Below are 7,328 nucleotides of genomic sequence, written 5' to 3'. Positions count from 1 at the left end.
AAGGACCAAATTAAGACAAGTTCATACATAAAGTTCATACAACACTTAAATGCAACAAACAAATAAATCTCTAGCTAAAGCATTTAAATGCAACAACAAATGCAATCAAGATCGCAACTAAGGTAACAATTGATCCAACAGCATAATGATACCAAGCCTCACTATCAATGGAATATTTTCTAATCTTTCTAATCTTCAAGCGCATTTTCTCCATCTTGATCTTGTGATCATCGACGACATCGGCAACATGCAACTCCAATTCCATCTTCTCCCCCTCAATTCTTTTCAATTTTTCTTTCAAATACTCGTTTTCTCTTCCAACTAAATTTAACCTCTCCACAATAGGGTCGGTTGGAATTTCCGGTTCACATACCTCCTAGATAAAAATATCTATGTCAACTTGATGGGCATAATTTGTCATAAACACGAAATGCAACAAATAGTTTTAAAAGTGAATATACCACATCCGAATCATAACAAGGACGAGGGCCGACGGGGACGGATATCAAAACCATGGCACTATGTATAACAAACAACGTACGGGTAAGATAAGTATACGAGTAACTTTTTTTCGAAAAGGGGTTTTACCCCAGCCTCTGCATCAGAAAGATGCATACGGCTCATATTATTAATAAAAAACCAGCAACAAGTCTCCAAGTCTCGAAGTATGAAAAAAAACAAAACGCTCATAAGAGCTAAACAGAAAAGCCACAACCGGCTGGCAAAAAAATAGGAGCACTACATGCATATCCTATTACATGACCGCCATCCAAACCGGTTGAAAATATCCCGAGCTACCATCTCCCATCGGGTAGACGCAGTAACCAAACGCTCCCTAGCCTCCGTCGGAGTGAGTAGCGACCACATACAGATCAACGTTGTGGCCCTGAAGATAACCTGCAAAAAATGAATGTTCGTTGATCTGTTAAAAACCAAATCATTTCTGCAGTTCTAGACTGCCCATAATAAGCACAAACGCCAACGCGAATGTGCCTCGCTGTATCGGAGTCAACCGCATCAAGCCACGTTCCAAATAACATGTTGATGGACGTAGGCAGATTAATATTAAAAGCAATATGAATCGACCGCCATAGAATCTTAGCGAGCGGACAATCAAGAAAGAGGTGTTTGATAGTTTTGTTATGGTCACAAAAACTACATCTAGCAGAACCCACCCAATTGCGTTTTGCCAGATTATCCTTAGTCAAAATAACTTGTTTATGCACGAACCACATAAACACTTTGATTCGCAAAGGTACCTTTACTTTCCAAACGTGCTTCGAGGAAGGAATGACGCTAGAGTTTATGACGTCCAGGTACATGGATTTGACCGAGAACACGCCGTTCTTAGTTAGTTTCCAATGCAACTGATCTGGCTGCTGAGACAACTGGACATCCATCAAACGTCTTACAAGATGAAGCCAGGCCTACCAACGATTTCCAACTAGCGTCCTCCGAAAACTAATATTGAGGGAAGTGGCTTGTAGAACGGTTGCAACGTAAGCTTCTCTACGTTGTACAGAGAAGGATATTGAAGTGCAAGGGGAGTCCCCCCAAGCCACGTATCCTCCCAGAACCTCGTATTAGCTCCATTTCCGACTAAGAACCTTGTCCTGTTGAAAAAGAGTGGCTTGACTCTCATCAATCCTTTCCAAAATGGTGAGTCAGTCGGCCTCACTGTCACCTAGGCCAAGGTTTTAGACTGAAGATACTTATTTCGCAAAATCTGAGCCCAAGTAGCCTCCGTCTCGGACGAAAGTTTAAACAGCCACTTGCTAAGGAGACGTCTGTTTTTGACTTCCAGATTTTCAATACATAGACCCCCTTGGTCTTTCGGCCTACAGATTATATCCCATTTAGCAAGCCTATACTTTCGTTTAAGCTCATCACTCTGCCAAAAGAATCGAGATCGATAGAAGTCTAGCCTCTTCCTGACACCCACCGGGACTTCGGAAAAGGATAGAAGAAACATAGGCATACTGGTGAGGACCTAATTAATCAAAATTAATCGCCCTCCATATGACATGAGCTTCCCTTTCCAACAGCTCAGTTTCTTCTCGAAACGATCCTCGATGCATTTCCACTCTTTGCTAGTCAGCTTACGATGATGGATGGGTATACCTAAATACGTGAACGGTAACGTGCCCAACTCACATCCGAACAATTGTTTATACGCCTCCTGGTCATCATTAGCTCTTCCAAAACAGAACAATTCGCTCTTGTGGAAGTTAATTTTGAGCCCGGATAATTGTTCAAATAAGCATAACAGAAGCTTCATGTTTCTCGCTTGCGCCAAGTCATGCTCCATGAAGATGATAGTATCATCAGCATACTGAAGGATGGAGATACCGCCCTCAACTAAATGCGGAACAAGGCCACCTACCTACCCCGCATCCTTAGCCCGTCCTATTAAAATAGTCAGCATATCAACCACTATGTTGAATAGGATCAGTGACATGGGATCTCCTTGCCTTAACCCTTTGTCAGTCTAGAAATAGTGACCTATATCGTCATTCACTTTAATCCCAACACTCCCTTTTTGCGTAAAGGATTCAATCGGTTTCTCCAGGCCGTGTCAAATCCTTTCATATGCAGAGCCTGTTGAAGGAAAGGCCATTTAACTTTATCGTATGCTTTTTCAAAATCCACTTTAAAAACAACGCCATCTAGTTTTTTTGAGTGAATCTCATGGAGTGTTTCATGCAAGATGACAACCCCTTCAAGGATATTTCTATCTGGCATGAAAGCAGTCTGGGACGGTTGCACAACTGAATGCGCAATCTGCGTAAGTCTGTTCGTCCCAACCTTGGTGAATATTTTGAAACTAACATTAAGCTGACATATAGGCCTGAACTGCTCAATGCGAACGGCCTCTGTCTTCTTAGGAAGAAGAGTTATCGTTCCAAAATTCAGCTTAAACAAATGAAGCTGACCATTAAAAAACTGATGAAACATCGGCATCAGGTCTCCCTTAATGAAGTGCCAACACTTTTTATAAAACTCCGCCGGAAATCCATCCGGTCCTGGAGCCTTATTATTTTCCATTTGTGCGATGGCCTCAAACACCTCTTTCTCCGTAAAGGGAGCAGTCAAAATCTCATTCTCGACAGTCTCAAGTTGAGGAACATTCTCAACCCTTGACTCGTCCAAAGACACAAAATTCTCTTCCGGAGGTCCAAACAACTGCTTATAATAGTTGGTAATGTAAACTTTCAGGTTCTCTTGACCAACTATCGTTCCTTCGTCTTGTTCTAATTGGAAAATTCTCTTCTTACGATGCTTCCCATTAGTAATCATGTGAAATAATTGAGTATTATCCTCGCCTTGGACGATTTTGCGAACCTTAGCGCGCAATACCCACTTCAATTCCTCCTCACGAAGAAGCTCTTTCAGCCGCAACTCAGCCTCCATCTTAGTTTCCAGCTCACTGGTACCTAAGATAGAAGTTTCAGCTTTTACTTCAAGGGTCTGGATAAGTAGAAGTAGTCGCTCCTTCTTCGCCTTATATATCCCATGCGTATGCTTAGCCCATCCACGAAGGAACCTTCGAAGATGACGAATCTTGCATTACCATCTCTCAATGGGTGACCTTCCTCCTGAGTCTTTAGCCCACTCTCTAGCTAACAACTCGAGGAAACCTTCTCTTTCAAACCAAGCAAGTTCAAATGAGAAAATATTCTTGTTACCCACATGAGTTTGAGCTCCCGAGTCAACTAGTAGCGGCGTGTGATCCGAGATCCCTCGTGTCAACGCCTGCACTATTACCAAGGGAAACTTCTGTTCCCATTCGACACTAGCTAAAACACGGTCAAGCTTCTCAAAAGTCGGTACCGGTAACGAGTTAGCCCAAGTGAATTTCCTACCCGAGAGCTCTATCTCTCTGAGATCCAAGCTTTCAATGATAGTATTGAACATAAACGACCATCTGCCGTCAAAATTCTCATTATTCTTTTCCTCCCTTCTTTGAATAATGTTGAAATCACCCCCCACTAGGACAGGGAGCTGCTCATTACCGCAGACAAGGACCAGATCGGCCAAGAAATATGGTTTGAGTTCTTGTTGCGCAGCTCCGCAAACCGCCACCAAAGCCCAATCAAATCCATCGGCCTTAGTTCTGACCCGGAACTTTACCGCAGACTCTCCCAAAACTACACTCCGAACTTCCAAAGTTTCACACTTAACCCCAAGTAAAATCCCACCGGATCTTCCTCGAGGGGGGAGGCAATGCCAGTCGAAATCTACCCCCCCCCAGATAAAGTACTAAGAAATTGTGGAGTGAAGTTGCCTCTTCCAGTTTCAGACAAAGCAATAAAGTCCAAATGATGTTCAAGAGAAGCATCCGCTAGAAACCTTCTTTTACCAAGTCTTTAAGACCTCTGCTATTCCAGAAAATGCCTCTCATATTTCATCATGAAATTTTTTAGAGGTACGGATCCTAGCACTTCTACGCACAGCCGAAACCGGATAAACCTTCCGTTTCCAAGTTCATTTAGGCTTAGTGTGATCATCAGATCGGACACCACACTCGGGCTCTGCCGCAATCACCAAAGACTCATCTACATGGTTAGAGATCTCAGGGTAGGCATACCCCTCCTCCTCCTCCGTCTCCGATACCGCAGGGTCAAGATCGGCACACAAACCATCAAGAGCCCTAACCCCAAGCGCATCAATCTCCGACTCATTCATAGGCTTAACGGCAGCTATATGACGAATCATTTCTAACGCTCGTTCAGCTTCCAAATCAAGAATGTCATTAACAGACCTAGATATCTCTATATCATTATTACCAAGTGATACTCCTAGTTGGTTTGCATTGTGAACAATCTCATCATTGGTAAAATGCAAAATTGAATTCGAATTAATAACAGACATACCAGTGGAGATCTCGACGTCACGCAGCTTGGCCGCCCTCATAGCACACCTTAGCTGCATGTCATCAATGTTCGGCTGCTCCTGCAGCCTCCCGCTGATCCGCCTCCCCTCAGAGATAGGATCCGGGATCCCACCAAAGGCGATGACCTCCTCACGCGAAGCTCTGCTAGGGGAAAGGCCTCCTGCCCGTCCCCCAACAGCGGTGACCTCGGCCGGGACGACCGGCGCAGCACCACAGGACGACGCCAACTCCCGCGGCCTGTCCACGGAAGTCCCACTAACATCCGAGACCGGCGAGACCAGCCTAGGGCGATCCGGGGAGTGTGGCGATACGGTCACTCCACCTGACCCGCCCTCCGAGGCCGAACGCGTCCTGGCCAGAGGGGATACGGCGGCCTCCTGCACGCCCACCCCTCCACAAGCAGCCGGCCTCAAGGGAGGGAACGCCGAGCTCGCCCTCGGCGCCGACGGTGACAACAACTCAGAGCGCCGGGCCTCCTACCCGACACCTCCAACCGAAACCACCGTCGCAGCCACCTCCACCATAGCCGGAGGAAAGGTAAGAGAAGAGGGAGGGGCCTCCTGCCCCTCGGCACCTCCCACCTCAACAGGCTTCGTCACACACGGACTCACCACAGGGCTCACGGTATCAACTTGGTCACCCCAAAGCCTAGGCGGAGCCGAGAACGCCCCCAAGGAACCAAGCTGCAAGGTGCTCGTCGGGACCGCACGAGTTGGCCCAACAGGAGTAGTGTCACCAGAATCAGACGGACCAGAAGGCCCCTTGGCCTTATCATCATCACTCTTAGCAGTATCATCCTGGTTCCCTGGAGCACCTCCTCCCTCAGAGGTGTCCATGGGGTTATCATCCTCAAACTCACTGAAAAGGTTAGGATCCTCATACTCAACATCCAACTGATACAAAACGCCTTCATATGTCCAAGGCACCACGTCTGGCAGGAACTCAATGTTAGCAACACTGACAAGTAGACGCGCCACCCCGTGAGCACGTGTGAACTGCATATCCACCTGCTCAGTCTTGCCAATCAACGAACCCAGGCTCCACGTCACCAAAAAGCTGTCTAGTGGCTCAGATGGCGCCCCAGAGAAACGAACCCAAATCTGAGTTAACGGCGTGCCCTGCGGCTCCTTTTTCCACTCATCAAACTGCAACATGAAACTAGTGCCCGTGACCCTGCTCATACTGAACTTGAGGATTCTCAACTGATCCTCCTTACACGGGAAATCTACTTTATAAGTTGTATCTGTGAGCTTGAGCAACAACCACTGAAAATTACCCGGAGTGAGCTCCCTCAACTGCTGAATGATCTGCGCCTCGGTCAACGGTCCATGCACCACCTTCACCACACCGGGGAAGGAGGTCTCCACCGTGGGTGTCAAGGGTTCCACACTGGGAGACTCGAAAAACATCAACTCCGAGCAGCAAACCTCGTATATCTGAACGGAAGGTTTAGGCCCCAACATAAGAGGACACTCGGCAGCTAAATGTTTAGGTTTCCGGCACAAGTCACATAACTCCGCAGTGCATTCAACCATAAAGTGTCCCGGTTCACCACAATGGAAACAGGTTAGCTTCTTCTTTTTAGCCGCCCACTTGGACACCTTGTCAACCTCGGACTTCTCCGTACCTTGCTCAGAAACAGAGTCTCCAGTCTGCATGGGCTCCGGCAACATGACTGCAGCCAGTGCCTGAACCGTCTCCACCGCCACCTGCGGTAAAGCCGATCAACCGTCAGCCACCTTCGGCTCGGCAGAAGTCTTCGGGTGCTTTGGCGGAAAGTGACGCCGGTTCCCGCCCCGACCTCCGCGGAAACGACCCCGGAAAGAGCGGTTATTAGGGCCAGCCACACCCTCCACAAAGTTGCCGGGCGGCCCTTGAAAACCCTGGTTGGCATTGCCTTTGTCCACCCAAGCATAGCCACGGCCACCTCCGGTAGATGAAGAGCCCCGATGCAGACCAGAACCATAAGCATCATATCCATCATCACCCCACTGGCCACGCGGAGGGTTACGATCATCGCCCGCAGATGCACCCGCCCCGCGGCCGATCGAGCCTTGGCCCGAGGCACCGCTACCACCCATCATCTGCCTCGGCCACGGCCGTTGGGGCGGCGGCGGCTCGGCCCCTAGGTGGCGGCGGCGTGGCTGCCCTAGGCTGGGGATGTGGAGGCGCAAACCTTAGCGGCTGGGGAAGGGCCGCCCTAGCCGGAGGCGGAGGAGGCGCCGCCCGAGGCGGCGGCGGAACCACCCGAGACGGAGGCGCCACCCGAGGCGGCGGCGGAGCCCCCCGAGGTGGAGGCGCAGCCCGCGCGGGAGCCGGCGCGGCAGCAGCCGTAGCCTGAGCAGCGGAGACTCCCGCTGCCCCGGTCGGGTTCCTCACCACCGGCGCGACCCGCGGCGGAGGGGGTTTTGGCGGCATCGCAGCCGGACGAAGT

At 49.0% G+C, this 7,328-nt stretch overlaps 1 pseudogene; it reads right to left on the bottom strand.

Moving 5' to 3' along the window:
- Window positions 1-682: 682 nt before the first annotated feature.
- LOC123124910 (uncharacterized) lies at window positions 683-6,911 on the bottom strand (annotated as a pseudogene).
- Between the last annotated feature and the right edge of the window lie 417 nt (window positions 6,912-7,328).

Source organism: Triticum aestivum, chromosome 5D (assembly GCF_018294505.1).
Source record: "Triticum aestivum cultivar Chinese Spring chromosome 5D, IWGSC CS RefSeq v2.1, whole genome shotgun sequence".
In the NCBI taxonomy this organism is placed as follows: Eukaryota; Viridiplantae; Streptophyta; class Magnoliopsida; order Poales; family Poaceae; genus Triticum; species Triticum aestivum.
Note: the sequence above shows the minus strand (reverse complement) of the source record. Positions and strands in the feature narration are given on the sequence as shown.